This window comes from Zalophus californianus, chromosome 8 (genome assembly GCF_009762305.2).
Source record: "Zalophus californianus isolate mZalCal1 chromosome 8, mZalCal1.pri.v2, whole genome shotgun sequence".
In the NCBI taxonomy this organism is placed as follows: domain Eukaryota; kingdom Metazoa; phylum Chordata; class Mammalia; order Carnivora; family Otariidae; genus Zalophus; species Zalophus californianus.
This window is the reverse complement of record NC_045602.1, coordinates 39,243,200-39,261,181: the sequence shown is the minus strand read 5'-3', so window position 1 is coordinate 39,261,181 and position 17,982 is coordinate 39,243,200. Positions and strand designations below refer to the sequence as shown.

General features: G+C 42.6%; 1 protein-coding gene and 1 long non-coding RNA gene across 4 annotated transcripts in view; one reads left to right on the top strand and one right to left on the bottom strand.

The window, feature by feature from the left end:
* Positions 1-17,982, bottom strand: part of CD8A (CD8a molecule) — a 34,928-nt gene that overhangs the window by 16,732 nt on the left and 214 nt on the right. For 2 of the 3 annotated variants that reach the window (XM_027624163.1, XM_027624165.1), the window contains exon 1: positions 2,343-2,479. The exons of the other annotated variant lie outside the window; for it this stretch is intronic. The gene's annotated coding sequence lies outside the window, so the exon portion shown is untranslated. Of the gene's footprint in view, positions 1-2,342; positions 2,480-17,982 lie in introns of those variants that run through there. 3 annotated transcript variants of the gene reach the window in all.
* LOC113938653 lies at positions 2,610-6,908 on the top strand. Its single transcript, XR_003524927.1, has 4 exons — positions 2,610-2,667; positions 4,872-5,134; positions 5,780-5,838; positions 6,746-6,908. It is a non-coding gene; the product is annotated as an uncharacterized LOC113938653 (long non-coding RNA).

The window sequence follows — 17,982 nt, the reverse complement described above, 5'->3', positions numbered from 1 at the left end:
AGAGCCTGAAGCCCTCCCACCATTTCCCACAGAATTCATTTTTCTGTGCATGGCAAGGACCTTAATAGGGCAGCCAGCACATTTCCCACTCTTACCCCAAAAACAGTGGCCCCTAAAGAAAGTCAAGGCCCCGTTTTCTTACAGCATACACAAAAATAAACTCAAAATGGATGAAAGACTTAAATGTGAGACAGGAATCCATCACAATCCTTGAGGAGAACACAGGCAGCAACCTCTGTGACCTCGGCCGCAGCAACGTCTTGCTAGACACATCTCCAAAGGCAAGGGAAACAAAAGCAAAAATGAACTATTGGGACTTCATCAAGATAAAATGCTTTTGTACAACAAAGGAAACAGTCGACCAAACCAACAGACAACCGACAGAATGGGAGAAAATATTTGCAAACGTCTTATCAGTTAAAGGTTAGTACCCAAGATCTATAAAGAACTTATAAACCTCCACACCCAAAAAACAAACAATCCAGTCAAGAAATGGGCAGAAGACATGAGCAGACATTTCTCCAAAGAAGACATACAAATGGCCAACAGACAATTGAAAAAATGCTAAACATCACTTATCATCAGGGAAATACAAATCAAAACCACAATGAGATACCATCTCACACTGATCAGAATGGTTAAGATTAACAAGTCAGGAAACAACAAATGTTGGTGCAGATGCGGAGAAAGAGGAACCCTCCTACATTGCTGGTGGGAATGCAAGTTGGTGCAGTCACTCTGGAAAACAGTATAGAGGTTCCTCAAAAAGTTAAAAATAGGGCTACCCTACAACCCAGCAATTGCACTACTAGGTATTTACCCAAAGGATACAAATGTAGTGATCTGAAGGGGCACCTGCACCCCAATGTTTATAGCAGCAATGTCCACAATAGCCAAACTACGAAAAGAGGCCAGATGTCCATGGACAGATGAACGGATAAAGAAGATGTAGTATATATGTACGATGGAATACTACTCAGCATCAAAAAATGAAATCTTGCCATTTACAATGACATGGATGGAACCAGAGGGTATTATGCTAAGTGAAATAAGGCAATCAGAGAAAGACAAGTATCATATGATCTCACTCATGTGTGGAATTTAAGAAACAAAACAGAGGATCATAGGGGAAGGGAGGGAAAATAAAATAAGACAAAATCAGAGAGGGAGACCAACCATAAGAGACTCTTAACTGTAGGAAACAAACAGGGTTGCTGGAGGGGAAGTAGGTGGGGGATGGGAGAACTGGGTGATGGATATTAAGGAGGGCACTTGATATAATGAGCACTGGGTGTTCTATGCCACTGATGAATCACTGAACTCTACCTCTGAAACTAATAAATCACTACATGTTAATTAATTGAATTAAAAAAAAAAAAAAAAAGGTCAGGTCCTGGCCTTATGCCCCTGCCCCGGAAGGGCACAGAGCTCAATGCAACACAGAGGCAGAAACTGAGGTGCCAGAGTAGGCTGGACAGGACCACGAGGTGGGAGTGGAAAGAGGAATGAGTGCCTCAGGGCCTCTGGCAGGGGAAGGAGAGAGGAGGGATCTAGAATCTAGAGTTGGGAGTGAACTCAAGAAGACCCAATCGAACCCATTTATGTTATAGAAGTTCCAGGAGGGTGAGCATTTTACTACAAGTCACTAAGGAAGGCCTCCACTCACTCGCCACGAGGCCCGCCCCTCGCCCACCTTGGATGAAAGCTCACGGTCACTGGGTCCAGCAGGGGGCGATGTTGCTCTAGTTTTGACCCTGTTGGGGGTTGATTGGGTGGACAGAGGGAGGTAATCTGAATTCAATAGGCGCTGGATCACAAGCAAAACTGAAGCGGGCGCAAGCTCCCGCGCAGCCACGCGGTGCCCAGGCCAGTTGAACCTCGCCACCTAGCCCCTGTATGCCCCGCCCCTGCCTTTCCCAGGATCACCACCCCGACTCCCAAGTCCTCTTACGGGCTCCTTCGAGCCCTACTTTTCTTTGGTGACCGGGATTACTACTGGGAAGTGGGGTGGGGTGGAGGGCGGGATTTGCCTTTTTACAGGGGATCAAATGACTAAAGATGGAATTTCTGGCCCAATATTGGGCGGGGAGATACCTGGGGTAGACTCTTAATCGCCCCCAATGCTTCAATAGCTACCTTTAGTCTTAAGCCATCTGTGCAATGGCTCGTCCCTGGAAATAGCTAGAATGTCAACGCTTCACCAGTGCGGGGGGAATCCCCAATTGGAGCACCCCTCTTCTTTGGGCCAGGCTAGGATTTCTCCCAATTCTCCATCCTGAAAAGGGATCGGCTGAAGATCCTGGGCCGTTCCAGGAGCCGGGAGGCCGGGTCGGAGGACTAACCTGGTCGCTCCCCGGGGGTCCCCTAGCGGGGACCCCTCGGCCGAGGCGCGGAGGGGCCGCGGGCGGGGATCCTCTCGCTCGCTCCTTCGGACCTGCAGCCCCGAGAGGGGCCCTGGACCGGGGGTTGGGGGGAAGAGTAGGAGGAGGGCAGCACAGGGCAGGAAGCGGATGGGGTCAGTGGGCGGGGGCGGGGGGGGCGCTGGGAGAGTCCTGGGGGCAGGTGGAGCATCCGGTCCCCGGCCTCCCGCGCGGGACGCGGAGGTCGCTGGGCGAAGATGGGTCCCGGCGGCGGTTGCAGGGAGAGGGAAAGCCTCGGAGCCCTAAGGTGGGAGGTTCCTTTGGCCTTTTCACCGATTTCATTGCGCGTTTGGTTTTAGTTTACTTGGAAGGCGGTGCTTGGAACCAGAGCCCCTAGGTCAAAATCCGTCATGCTGTCAGCCACTAAGAAGTCACTAGGCCCAGTCTATTTCTTTTGGTGACAGGAATCCTCGTCTTTGATTATTCACATGGATCCAGAGCTGATTAGACCCAGGGGGGCAGGGGATGCCCTGTGTGTGGGGGGTGGGGTGGGGGTGCGGCTGCACTGAATTTGTGGCTCGGCAGATCCCTAAATCTCTCTCTGCCTCAAATGTATACAATCAGTACAAAGTTTTGCCTTCTTTTTTAGGCTAAAAATATTTTGGAAGATATCAAATAGAAAAGAAAAGGAAAAATAATCACCGATGGTGCCAATATGGAACTATAGTCACTCTCAATAGGTTGGGTTTTTTTTTTTTTTTTGTATTTTTTTTTGTCCTTTTTTGTTCTAAGTCTATACTAAGTCTAAGATGTATTTTTAAATTTTTTTTCTAACACTGTCATCGTATTTTCTATTCAGGTTTCCAGCCTGCTTTTAAAAATTCTTATGTCATATACATTTCTTTTATAACATGTTTGTCATGAATCTCACCTGATATCCGCATAATAGTCTGCTCATATTTTGTCCAATTAATCCCCCATTAGTTGGACATTTAGGTTGTGTCTACTTTTTCATTATGATACAGTGATTTCTAAATAGCATGTAATTTCTTTTTTTAATTATTTTTTTAAATAGTGTGTAATTTCAATTTTTATTTCTTAATTACCCCGAGAGTTCTTAAAAGGGGTTAACAATTTTTTAAGTGGATAGATTTATTTTTAATTTTATTGTCCTGCGGTCTGAGAATGTGGCCCATATTTAAATTTTCTGGAATTTTTTGAGCTTTTGATTGGTGATTGATTTTGTAAATTACTTTAAGCATAGTGTTGAATGAATGATTGAGTACAAAATTCTATATGTTAGATCAAGCTTAGTAAAATACATTATCCATACCTACTATGTCCTTTATTTTTATCTATTTGATCTGCTAATTTCTGAAAGAACTGTAAGTTTTCAAACTATGTGGATTTACCATTTCCTTTTTATATTTCTAACAGTTGTGCTTTACATATTTTACTTATTTATTAAAATGTTTTCCAGTTTTATTGAGACATAACTGACATGTAACATTGTGTAAGTTTAAGGTGTACAATATGATGATTTGATTTGATATATGTATGTATTGTGAAATGATTTCACAATAAGAAGAGTTAACACATCCATCAGCTCACATAGTTACATTTTTTTTGCCTCTGTATGTGAGTTGAGAACATTTAAGATTTAATCTTAGCAACTTTCTTTTAAAAAAAAAAAGATTTTATTTATTTATTTGTCAGAGAGAGAGAGATAGCAAGAGCAGGAACACAAGCAGGGGGGAGTGGGAGAGGGAGAAACAGGCTTTCCACCGAGCAGGGAACCTGATGCGGGGCTCCATCCCAAGACCCTGGGGTTATGACCTGAGCTGAAGGCAGACGCTTAACGACTGAGCCACCCAGGCACCCCTTACTCTTACCAACTTTCAAACATACAACAGTATTGTTGATTATATTCACCATGCTGTACAGTACATCCCCAGGACTTACTCATCTTTATTTCCATATTTTAAAGTGATGTTATGAAGTGTATGAGGACAAACAAATAAACAAATTGGCATATATACCTTTTTTTGGCTTTTAAATTATTTTCCTGGGACACCTGGGTGGCTCAGTTGGTGGAGCATCTGCCTTCAGCTCAGGTCATGATCTCAGGGTCCTCGGATGGAGCCCCAAGTCAGGCTTCCTGCTCAGTGTGGAGTCTGCTTGAGATTCTCTCTCCCTCTGCCCCTCCCCACCGCTTGTTCTCTCTGTCTCTCAAATGAATAAATAAAGTCTTTAAAAAATGAAAAAATTATTTTCTTGGTCTGGATTTTTGGAGGGAAATGACGTTGAAAGCCAAACTGGCCTCCTAAGGACTTGACAAATGCACACGATTGGCTGCCACATGGGAGTGCTTGCTTCACTGAACTCTGGTCCATAGCAGGTGTCAAATTAACAAAACCAAAAGCAGGACAGTTTTATTTTTGAGATAAGAAATGGGATACTTCTAAAAAATTTGCTTTGATTTTTATTGAAGTTGCCTTTTTTCCCCTGCAGGTCTGATGATCGTTGAATTTTCTTTGTCGTATGTGGGTTGTTTGTTCTTATCCTTTTGTATTTCTGTTTTCTGACTTGTAATGTGAGGAGGTTACTCTCTTCCAAGTCTTACATCCTAGGAATTATGCTTATGTTTATTCTCCTGCAAAACACCTATTGAAGAAGAAAAAAATCCACCCCATCAAACCAGATACCATGAATTTTCCTTTTTACTCTGCTGCCCCTGGTCCTGAACAGAACTTTCAGTGTGACACACAAAGCAGGTAGGGGAACTGTGGTGCCTCAAGCTTATAGAATCGAGGTGTGTGTGTGTGTGTGTGTGTGTGTTGCTTTAAAAACATTTTTAAGAGTGGTAAGTTCTAAGGGTAATTGGCTGAAATATGGGGGAAAGTGATTTTCAGTGAGATTACATGATTTTCCTGGTATTGATAGATTCCTGTTTCATTGTTCCTAAGATAAAGGGAGTTTGATGGAGATGGAGGGGAAAGTAAGGTGTAGGAAGCTGGAGTCTTTTGCTTTTTTCCAGGACTAACCAGATGAGGAATGGCCCAGTCTGTCATATACGAGTAGCCCCATCCATTTATGGTATACCTTCAGTGTCCTTTCATGGTCCATGTGATCGGTAGAGATCACCCTTCTTTCATTTCTGATATTAGTATTAGTGTTTTCTCCCTTTCTTTCTTGGTTAGCCTGGTGAGCAATTTATCAATTTTATTGGTCTTTCCTAAGGACCAGCTTTACCTTTATTGATTTTTCTCTATTGTTTCCCTGTTTTCCATTTCATTGATTTCTGCTCTCATTTTTCTCTTTTTCTGCTTGTTTCAGGCTTAAATTGCTCTTCTTTCTCTCATTTCTTAAGGTGGAAGCTTAGGTTATTGATTTTAGATCTTCCTTCCTTTTTAATGCAGGCATTTAATGCTGTAAATTTCCCTCAAAGCACCACTTTTGCTGCATCCCACACATTTTGGTAAGTTGTGTTTTCATTTTCACTTAGTTCAAAAATATTTTTAAATTTCTTTTGAGAGTTACTCTTTGACCCACGTGTTATTAAGAAGTTTGTTGTTTAATCTCCAAATATTTAGGGATTTTCCAGATATTTTTCTGTTACTGATTTCTAGCTTAATTTCATTGTAATCTGAGACCATACTTTGTATTATTTCTATTCTTCTAAATTTGTTAAGATGTGTATTATGGCTCAGAATGTGGTCTGTTTTGGGAAATATTCTGTGTGAGCTTGGGAAAAATTTGTATTTTGCTGTTGTTTGATGGGGTATTCTATGAATGTCAACTAAATCAAGTTTGTTAATAGTACTATTCATGTCAATTAACTCATTACTGATTTTCTGTCTGCTGGACCTATCAATTGCTTAGAGAAGGATTTGAAATACCCAACAGTAATGGTGGATTTGTCTCTTTCTCTTTGCAGTCAGGCCAGTTTTTGTCTCAGAGATTCTGACACTCTGTTGTTAGGTGCATGCATGTTGGATTGCTAAGTCTTCTCAGAGAACAGAACTCTTTAACATTACGTAATGTCCCTTTTTAATCCTGATACTTTTTCTTGTTCTAAAGTCTGCCCTATCTGAAATTAATATATCTATAAAAGAAACAGCTTTCTTTTGATAAGCATTAGCATGATACAACTTCTCCCATCCTTTTGCAACCCATCTGAAACTTTACCTTTAGGCTTCTTGTAGACAATATATGGTTGGATCTTGTTTTTTATATCCTGATGATCTTTTAGTTGGTGTATTCAGACCATTCCCATTGAAAGTGATTATTGGTGTGGTTAGATTAATATCTATCGTATTTGTAACTCTTTTTATTTGTTGCCCTGTGCCATCCATATAAATAACTACTTCTCAATGTTTTTCCAGCATATGCCTGAGCAACATTGTGACTGGCTATGTGTGCAGCAAAATGTGCTTCCTCACAGCTGTACACAATGAGGCAGTTATAAAAACGTTCATGAAGCCCTGCCTATAGAGTGAATTTTTGGAGAAAACCCACTGTTCATCAATGGGGCAGTGGGAATTTAGATTACGGTTCACTGACCTAAAGGAATACCATGTAACAGTTAAAAGTAAGTCTATACATTCATATGTTCTGGAATAAAACAAATTCTAACATCTATTAAGTGAAAAATGAGTTGCAGAACAATATATACATTATGATTCTTTTATATAAAAATTACGTGTGTGCATGTGTGTGTGTGCGTGTGTATGAATGCACAGAAAATTATTATGCCAACCGATGTGGTGATGGTGGATTTGGGAAACAATTATTAGTTACGAGTAGCAAACTATTAGTTTTTCTGACAAAATCGTATTGATAAGATTTTTATTAAACTTCAAAACAATGAAAGGAGATTAAAAGTGCTTTTCCTCAGGAGGTCACATGACAGAAGCAACTTTCTCTAACCTCAGCACTTGGGCTGCTCATCTGAAGTGAGTGAACCATACCCCAGGTGATCCCGGGGCCAGAGATCCCGGGGCCAGAGATGCAGGAGCAACAATGTCCCCAAGCGCTTTCCAATTCCAGTGCTGCCCTTTTCCCCATCCTCTAGGACTCTCGGCAAATTTATTAAAGGTGGACACTCTGTAGGTCATGAGGAGAGGGGTCACAGCTCACCAGGGCAGAGCTAGAGTTGCCTCGGAGTTGGGGAGGGTGTGGGGTGTTGGAACACCCTGATGGGAGGGGGAGGGAATCTGGTGAAAATGTGAAAGATCCACTCATATGGACCTGCACTTCTTGCCCCAGATTCTTGGGAACCCTGGGGCCAAGCAGCTTTGGTGAGGTCACAGCATGGCTGTACTTTGCAGGTAAGCATCATAAGACGGGGATTACTGAAACGCCTTCCCTTCGAGGCCCTGCAAAGGACAGGAGGGCTCAATACATGCCCCAATGGGCAACAAGCTGTGAGGTACTTGCTAAGGATGACGGATGATTTTTTTTTTTTTTTAGGATTTATTCTACAATGTTTATTACATGCTTTTTTTGGATTAAAAAGTTTTTTTTAAATTTTTTATTATGTTAATCACCATACATTACATCATTAGTTTTTGATGTAGTGTTCCATGATTCATTGTTTGTGCATAACACCCAGTGCTCCACGCAGAACGTGCCCTCTTTAATACCCATCACCAGGCTAACCCATCCCCCATCCCTCTCCCCTCTAGAACCCTCAGTTTGTTTCTCAGAGTCCATCAAGGATGATGGATGATTTACTCTGTGACTCAGTTAACCAGTTCCATGTTGTGTCACCTTCCATGGAAGAAGCCAGGATTGTAGCACTCCACAAGCCTAGGGAAACAAGAGGATTCACCCTCAATTTAGGACCCGAAGCCAGAAAAGACAGTTTCTGTTTCTTCTGAATTCTCCTCAAAAGGAGGAAATCACACACACTGAATCACTTATTGTGATTATGCCCCCAAAGTAAGAAAGTTCATCTCATTTGGGAGAGTAGGGTGAGGGTTTTACCCCTCCGTCTCCGGTATCACCGTGGGTTTCATCCCGTGGTTAGTCAAGGTGAATTTCAGTAGTGTGTGACCTGCAGTTTAGTTCCCTGACATTTGGGATCAAGTGTATAAGGGTGTGTGTACGTGCAAGAGACATCCTCATGCTTTCTTTTTTAAAAAAAATTTTAAAGGTTTTATTTATTAATTTGTCAGAGAGAGAGAAAGAAAGAGAGCACAGAGGAGGAGGGGCAGAGGGAGAAGCAGGCTCCCGCTGAGCAAGGAGCCTGATGTGGGGCTGGATCCCGGGACCCCAGGATCATGACCTGAGCCGAAGGCAGACGCTGAACCAACTGAGCCACCCAGGTGCCCCGAGACATCCTTCATGCTTTTAAAATTTCTCCCAACTGAGTTGTGAGGTGGGTTGGTCTTGTCATCTCAGGCTGGAAGACAAGCCAGTCTGTCCCAGATGTCAGTGAGCTTGTTCTGACAGAAATGTCCTCTCCGAGATACACCATATTAGACACGAAGACACAACTTCAAGATGTCAGTGTTCCCCAGTTAACATACAGAGTCTGTGTACTCTAATCTCAACTATTCTTAACAGACTGACTATAAACATTCATGTGGAAGTCTAAAGGAGCACAAAAAGCTAAGATAATTTCACTGAAGGGTAAGGGGAGAACCCGTTTTTCCAAATTTCAGGATTTACAAACTGTAGTAATTTTAATAGTAATAAACTGATAGAAGAGAGTAGAAGGCCCAGAAGAAATATATATGAAAATGTTGGGGGTGGCTGCATCAATGGGTAAAAGATTTAGTCATGGTGCTGTGACCATTGGCTTTCCTTGGGAAAAATATAAAATTTGACCCCTATCTCCAATCATTTGCAAAAATACATTCCAGATGCAGTGGAGGCTAAATGTGAAAATAAATGCTTTAAAACTTTTTGAAGAAAAATATTTTTATGACATAGGATAAGGGCAAGATATGTTGATCAAGACATAAAAACACAAACCATAAATGTCTGACAATATATTACCACATTAAAATTTAAAAAAAGAATGTGGGACAAAAACTAGTAAGTACAAAGTTCAAGGACAGATCTCAGATTAAGAGAAAATATTTGCAGTGCACAGAAGCAACAGAGTATCATGATCCATAATATATAAGACTATTACAAATTAAAAAGAAAAAGACATGTGACTCAATTAAAAATGAACAAAGGACATGCATCAACCATTATCCATATAAAAGACCCTAAACCTTAAGTGAATAAGGGAAATGCAAATTAAAACAACTAATATCATTTTATACCCAGATTAGCAAAAATTAACAAGACTAATCATATCAAGCATGAGGAGAGGGCCAAAGAGCTCTTACGCAGTGTTGATGGGACTGTAAATTGGTACATCCACTTTGGAGACAATTCGTCAATATCTAGCAGAAATGAAGCTACTGACCATTTCCTCCAACTCACCCTCCCTCTCCGACCCCAGCACCTGCACTTTCAGGTTCATCACTCAGAGAAACTTTGAAGTATAAGAATGTTCATGGAGGTAACAAAGAGTAGAAACTGGAAACTTGTAATAATAAAAATTGGAATAAAGTTAAATATCAAATAATAAAGGAATGGATAAATAAATGGTGATAAGTTAAATAACAAAGTGAGTGAACTAGATCCACAGGTATCAACACAGATGAATCTCAAAAATGTGCCATTCAATGAAAGAAGCAAATTTCTAAAGTGTACATACAATCTGACGTCATTTATAAAACATAAAATCACATGCAAAATAATGCTCTTATTATTTCTTATTATCATTATTTATAAATACATACTTATATAATAAATGTGTTGTGATAAGTTTGGGGCCAGATGGAACTCACAAACTCGGGATGTGGATTGCTTTGGCGGTGAGTGGTAGTGGAGGGTGGAATGGGGTGAAGTAAGTATTAACATTTTATATCTTGAAATAAAGAACTGAAGAAAATTTGGCGAAATCTGACAGTGGGTATCTGGGCATCTATGTATGACTTTCATTACTTTTCTTTATATTTGAAATATTTAATAATTCAAAACAAAATATTTAAAACTTCTGTCCTCTTTGGAAGGTTAATAGACTAATCATGTAATGAGTGTCTGCTGTGTTCAAGCCACTGTTTAAAGTACTAGAATTTCCAAGTTAATGAAACAGTCTTTGCCGCCACAGGGTAAACTTCAGGCTATTCAAAAATAGCCAGGCAAATCATCTATCTGAGAAGGGACTAATTTCCAAAAATATAAAAAACTCACACAACTCAATAGTAAAAAAGACCCAAACAATCCTATTTAAAAATGGGCAGAGAAACTGAATAGCCATTTTCCCAAAGAAGACATTCAGATGGCCAAGAGTCACAAGAAAGGGTACTCAACATCACTAATCATTAGGGAAATGCAAATCAAAAATGAAATATCACCCCACATTTGTTAGAATGGTGATCATCAAAAAGACAAAAGATAAAAATGCTAATGAAGATGTGGAGCAAGGGGAACCCTTGTGCACTGTTGGTGGGAATGTAAATTGGTGAAGCCATTATGGATAACAATATAATGATTCCTCAAAAAATTTAAAATGGAACTACCATATGATCCAGCAATTCCACTTATGGGTGTATATGTATATTTGGTATATATATATATACATATATATTTAGTATATACTTCCAGGTATATATATATATGTGTATATATATATACCAAAGGAAATTATTTTTTTCTTTTTAAACAAATTTTATTATGTTAATCACCATACATTACATCATTAGTTTTTGATGTAGTGTTCCACGATTCATTGTTTGTGTATAACACCCAGTGCTCCATGCAATACATGCCCTCTTTAATACCCATCACCAGGCTAACCCATCCCCCACGCCCCTCCCCTCTAGAACCCTCAGTTTGTTTCTCAGAGTCCATAGTCTCTCATGGTTTGTCTCCCCCTCCAATTTCTCATCCTTCATTTTTCCCTTCCTACTATCGTCTTTTTTTTCTTTATCATATAATGTATTATTTGTTTCAGAGGTAGAGGTCTGTGATTCATCAGTCTTACACAATTCACAGTGCTCACCATAGCACATACCCTCCCCGATGTCTACCACCCAGCCACCCCATCCCTCCCACCCCCCACCACTCCAGCAACCCTCAGTTTGTTTCCTGAGATGAAGAATTCCTCATATCAGTGAGATCATATGATACATGTTTTTCTCTGATTGACTTATTTCGCTTAGCATAATACCCTCCAGTTCCATCCGCATCATTGCAAATGGCAAGATTTCGGTTTTTTGATGGCTGCATAATATTCCATTGTATATATACACCACATCTCCTTTATCCATTCATCTGTTGACGGACATCTTGGCTCTTTCCATAGTTTTATACCAAAGGAAATTAAATCACTATCTTGAAATGATATCTGCATCCCCATGTTCAATGCAGCATTGTTTAAAATAGCCAAGATATGGAAACAACTTAAGTGTCAATGGGTGGGTGGAGATATATCTATATCACAGTGAAGTATTCAGCCATTTAAAAGAAGGAAATCTTGCCACTTGTGACAACATGGATGGACCTTGAAGGCATTAGGCTAAGTGAAGTAAGTCGAATGGACAAAGACAAATACTGTATGAGGTGGGTGAAATGGGTTGGAGATGGGGCACCCGGGTGGCTTGGTCGTTAAGCGTCTACCTTCGGCTCAGGTCATGATCCCAGGGTCCTGGGATTGAGCCCCGCATCGGGCTCCCTGCTCCGCGGGAAGCCTGTTTGTCCCTCTCCCACTCCCCCTTCCTTCTCTCACTGTGTGTCTCTCTCTCTGTCAAAATAAATAAAAAACATCTTAAAAAAAAAGAAATGGGTTGGAGGTATTCTTTCTATTTATTCTCAAAAGGTACAAACCCATATATCAAAAGGCACAAACTTCCAGTTGATAAATAAGTTCTGGGGATTATAATGTACAACATGGCAGCTATAATTAACAATACTTTATTGTATGCTTGAAAGTTGCTAAGAGAAGAGATCTTAAAAGTTCTCATCACAAGAAAATAAAATTATGTGAGATGATGGATGTTACCTAGACTTGTCATGCTGATCATTTCATAATATATACAAATATCAAATCACTATGTTGTACACCTGAAATTAATATAATGTTGTATATCAATTATAGCTCAACAACACTGGGAGAAACAATAGCCAGGGTCGCTTGCCTGGGGTCACATAGGCAGCCCAGCTCTGCTGGACACCGGCCTTTGCCCTAAGCAATGAGCCGTGCTGTCTCTAGGGCTCCGGATTCACCCCCTCTGGCCTCACCTCTCCCCCTGAACCATTTGGTAGGGCTGGGTTTACCTGATTTGAAAGGGCCAGCTTAACTTTTTTTTTTCTCAAATAATCCAAAAACTCAGACTTTTTATCACTTTTTCCCCACGTGTTTCCCCAGACTCATTGGGCTCGCTGTTCCTCCAAGTCTAGAGGAAGAGCTCTGGGATGTCTGGCAAGTGTGGGGAGTAGGTAAGGCATTGGAGTCAGGCTGCCCCGGGGTTGAAACCTAGCTCTCCGATTTAGTAACCACTGTGTGACTTCGATCATGCTGCTGAGCCCCTCTGGGCCTCAGTTTCCTAACCTGTTAAAGGGGTTAGTTACTACCATCCACCCTGTTAGCCTCTCGGGAAAGTAAGCAAGAAAGGAACGCACCTCTCACAGCCCTCAGCACGGAGGAGCTTTATTATTCTTGTTTGTCTTGTGTGAGGAAGCAGATGGAGTCTCGCCTGGCGGGTGCACCTGAGTTAAGACACAAGGGTCCTTCATGCCCAGGCCCAGGCTGTGATGCTGGACGTGATGGGGCCGCTGCAGCAGAGCCTTCGTCACGGAAAGCAGGTGGAGGGATTGTTTTTAAGCCAGTGTGGACCCTCAAGTGGAACATCTTCCCTCCCAGGGCAAACCCTTTCAGAACCCTTGGAAAATTACAGTTTCACTTTTAGCAAGACCCTGCCACAGTGGGGGGAGGTCCCACAGCAAGCAGTCCTCTCCAAAGCGGGGGGTCCTCCTGGCAGAGCCTCACTCGCCCCCCTGGCTGCACTCTTGCCTTCCCACTGCTTAATTCCTTAGCTCCGTCCTGTCCTGCTTGCTTTATCCTTTTGCCTTTTCCAGCCCCGCTCCTTTCTCACTTTGAAGGGCTGATGGAGCCTTGGCCATGTCTGCCATGGCCTTGGTGAGGAGCCTCTCCCCAGCAGCCACGGAGTGTGGCCCTGGGCTTAGATAACTGCTTCCGAGCAGCCTGCCCTGATTCATCCCCAGGCACAGGCGATGAACCAGGTACCCGATCCAGGGTTTTGAGTTCCTGCCCTGTTCACAGCATAAGCTCTCTACTTGAGCTCTATAACACAGCAGGCAGGTCTGTGTACTACAAGGAAAGGTGTTCCACTTGGGAAACCGAGTTTTAAAAGGCTATATTCTTCCAAGGCTTGACCCATGAAAGAAATAATTAATAATCTGGACTTCATTATGATCAAACACTTCAGCTCAGCTAAGACAATGTCAAGAGAGTGATTAGACAAGCCACAATCCGGGAGAAAATATTTGCAAAAGACATATATGAGAAAAGGCTGTTACAAAGCACTCTTAAAATTCAACAATAAGAAAACAAGTGACTCAATTAAAAAATGGGCCCAAATCTTAGCTAACACCTCACCAAAGAACAAGGAAGCCTAAGAAACAACACTCCACATCATATGTCATCAGGGACATATTAAAACGAGACACCACTTCAGACCAACTAGAATGGCCAAAATCCAAAACACCGACAACACCAAATGCTGATGAAGATGTGGAACAGAGGAACTCTTGAGCAATCCTGGTGGGAACGCAAGATGGCATGGCCACTTTGGAAGACAATTTGACGGTTTCTTCCAAAGCTAAACACACTCTCACGCCTTGGTATTTACCCAAAGAAGTTGAAAACTTATGTCTACACAAAAGCTATCATAGATATTTATGGTAGCTTTGCCAGAAGTTGGAGGCAACCAAGATGTCTTTCAGTAGGTGAACGGATCAATAAGCTGTGGTTTTTGAGGGCAATGCAATATAATTCAGCACTAAAAAGAAATGAGCTATCAAGCCATGGAAAAGCATGCAAGAATCTTAAATGCACATTACTAAGTGAAAGAAGCCCATCTGAAAAGGCCACATACTGCCTGATTCCAATTATGGAACATTCAAAAAAAGCGAAACTATGGAGATGGTAAAGAGTAATGGTTGCCAGGGGTTAGGGCGCAGGAAGGGATGAACAGGAGGAGTACAGAGGATCTGAGGGCAGCAAACTACTCTGTATGATGCTGTAATGATGGAGACATGTCATCACACGTTTGTCCAAACCCATAGTATGTACACCAAGAGTGAACCCGAATCTGAACTATGGACTCTGAGTGATAATGGCGTGCCAGTGGAGGTTCATTTGTTGTAACAAATGTAGCACTCTGGTGGGGATGTTGATCATGGAGAGCTGTGCACTTGTGGGGGCAGGAGGTGTATGGGAAATCCCTGTACCTTCCTTTCAATATTGCTGTGAACTTAAAACTGCTCTAAAAAAGAAAGTCTTTAAAAAAATGTAGTAATCTTCCAATACAAAATTATCATACAATGCTGAAAAAATATTTCCCACCTATAACCCGGCAGGAAAAAAAAAGGTGATACATGTTGTGGGTGAAAGTGGGGTGAAACTGGTACATGCTGGTGGCCTGGAAAACACTTAAAGCTATAAAATGTTTATACCCATGTGCTCAGTAATTCCAGTCTGGAACATTTGTCCAGTAGATATAATTTTTGATTCAGTACAATAGGGTATAAATAGAGATGTTAAATGTTGGAAACAATTGAAATGTTTAGAAGTAACAGATTAAGTATGATAATCCACTCAAAGCAATTTTAGACATTAAAGTTTTCAAAGTATTAGAATTATGAAAACTATGTAGGAACAAGAAAAATGCTTAGAGTAGACTTTATAAAGACATACATTCCACGTGATTACAACTATGTAAGGATATCTAAAAAACATTAGAAGAAAATGCATCAAGATTCCTTTCCCTGCTCTTTGCTACTGTCTAAATTTCTGTAACATATAGTACCACAGTTTTATTACTTTTACAAATAGAAGGCTTAAAAATAACTCACTCCCCTTCTGGGGGAGTGATGCTCAGTGCAAAACTGTATTCCGCCCCCCACACAGCCCTCAGGGCTGGACGTTTTTCTTTCTAGGGGCTGGACTGAGCTCTGTGTGTCACTCCTTGCCTGATACTGTCTGTGCCATTTATTCAGATATTGTCTTGTCATTCTCCAATAGTTCATTATGTTTATTTCTTTCTCCATAATTATTTTTAAAAAATCTTTAATTGTGGCAAAATAGATATAACCCTGAGTTAACCATTTTAACCATTTTTAAGTGTCCAACTGGGTGGCAGTAAGTACATTAAAAATGCCATGCCACACTCACCACCATCCGTCTCCAGAACTTTTTCATCTTCCCCAACTGAAACTCTGTCCCCATTAAACACCAGCTCCTCCTTACCCCCACCTGCCTCCTCCTGGCATCCACCACTCTGCCTTCTGTCTCCGTGGATTTGCCTACTCTAGGAGCCTTGCATAAGGGGAATCATACAATATTTGTCCTTTTCCCACAACCACTCTTAAAGCTCTTTGGGGATAAGGACCAAGTCCCTGATTTGTTTTCATTTTAGACACAATGTTTATTTGCTCATTTATTTAATATGTATTGTGCCAGGCGGAGGGGCAAGCGATGCTCAAGAGACACATGTGCTCTCTGAGGTTGACAGCGTGGTGGGACAGAGATCGCAGGGAAAACAGAGCAAGAACGGCCGAGTGTGAGGAGTGGCGACTGAGAAGCCCAGGGGGGTCTTCTGGATGGATGGGGGAATGATCTGGGAGGAAGGCTGAGAGGGAGCCCTGGGGGTCCAGGCAGAAAGAGGGGGAGGAACCTTTTCCTGTGTGTGTGTGTGTGTGTGTGTGTGTGTGTGTGTGTGCGCGCGCGCGCGCGCGCGCGACTGTTTCTCCAGTGTGTAGACATGGGGACTGAGGCCTGGGGGCAAGAAGCCACTGGCCCAAGGTCTAGGAGCAAGTAAGTGAATGAGGAGTGAACTTGCCACTGAGTGAGCAAATGGGAAGAGAAAATGACCCCATCCCTACCCCCAACGTTCCCTCCTGGGGGCCTGAAGAAGGGGCCCAGGGAAGAGAGACGGAGGCCTGAGGCCTGCGGTTGGAGGCAGGAGCAAAGGAGGGAGCAGAGCCTGCCACAGAGGATGACAAGAAAATTCTAGTCTCTCCAGAGCACACTCAAATGTGCTTTCTTGTGCTTCTTTCCTGAGCCTTGTGTTGACCTTACTTCCTGCAAATGCAACGTTAGGTCCTGTTTTTCCTTGATTATTTGCATAAACATTCTGAGTCTCTTACAAAATCTTTATGACCTCCATTTCTGAGCTTTGAAATATCGTCTACCAAGTAAATGGACCACAGTTTATTAAAATTGCCTCTTACTCTCAATCATTTAGGTTGCTTTCGATATTTCTTAAATACATAAATAATATTATTGAACAGTGCTGATAACACTGAGAGTCATATTTCCTGAGGATTAATCTCCAGACTGGGTTTCCAAAGTCTGAGTAGTTTCTTTGGGCCCCATCAGTGTTGACCCTCCACGGTGCCTCTGGCAGCTGTGGGCAGGCCGAGAAGCAGGGATGACACTGCGTCTGTGTTTGTAAATGAACTTGTTCTTTCAGGCCCAAGCAGTGGGGTAGGGGTGGGGTGGGGGGCACTGCTGAAGCAGAGAGGGGCTGCCCTACATAGCATCCCCACATAAAAGGGCAGGTGTGCAGGCGGGACCTGGGGTGATAGCAGTTCTGCCTGACTCCCCCTGCTTGCTGGGGGGCGATCACTCACATCAGCTCCTCTCCCGCCCCTCCTTGGTCTATTCCCTTTAACTCCTTTGGGAAAAAGGCCCACATTCAGAATTCTTTGCGCATTTCAATCTGACCCCATTGGAAGCGCAGCCCCGGCTTCTGTAACCGTCGCAGCAAACCCCAGGCACGCAAAAACAGAGGCTTGTGGCTGGCTTGCGGTTGTTGTGATCACACCAGACTCAGAGAACCACTGCCCTGGCAGGTGTCACTCAGCACGTCCCAAGTGGGAAGAGCCCTGTGCCAGGTGGATGTCCCGAGGCTCTGAGAGAGACCCTAGCCCTGGCAGCCTGGGCTCCAGCCGACTCGGCCTCCTATTAGTTGATTCCCCGGGGGCCAAACACCTCTAGGAGGAAACCAACAAAATTCATGCAGAAGCAACGCAGGAGAAGAAAAGCGCTGTGACCCACTCTCGCCTGCCACCTCCAAGTGTGCATGGTCAGCAGACCGTAACCAGAGGGGCAGAAGCTTCCCAGAAAAGGCCACTCCCTTCCTAGCGGCTTGCCTCCAGCCCATTCACCCCTGCCCTTTATCGCCTGTTCCCTGACTCTGTCAGGCTGGGTGACTTAGCACGTGCGTGCCAGCTACCCCCAAAGACACACCATGGAGAACAGTGCAGCCCTGTCCTCAAGGAAGGGACACCAGGCACAATTCAGTCAAGA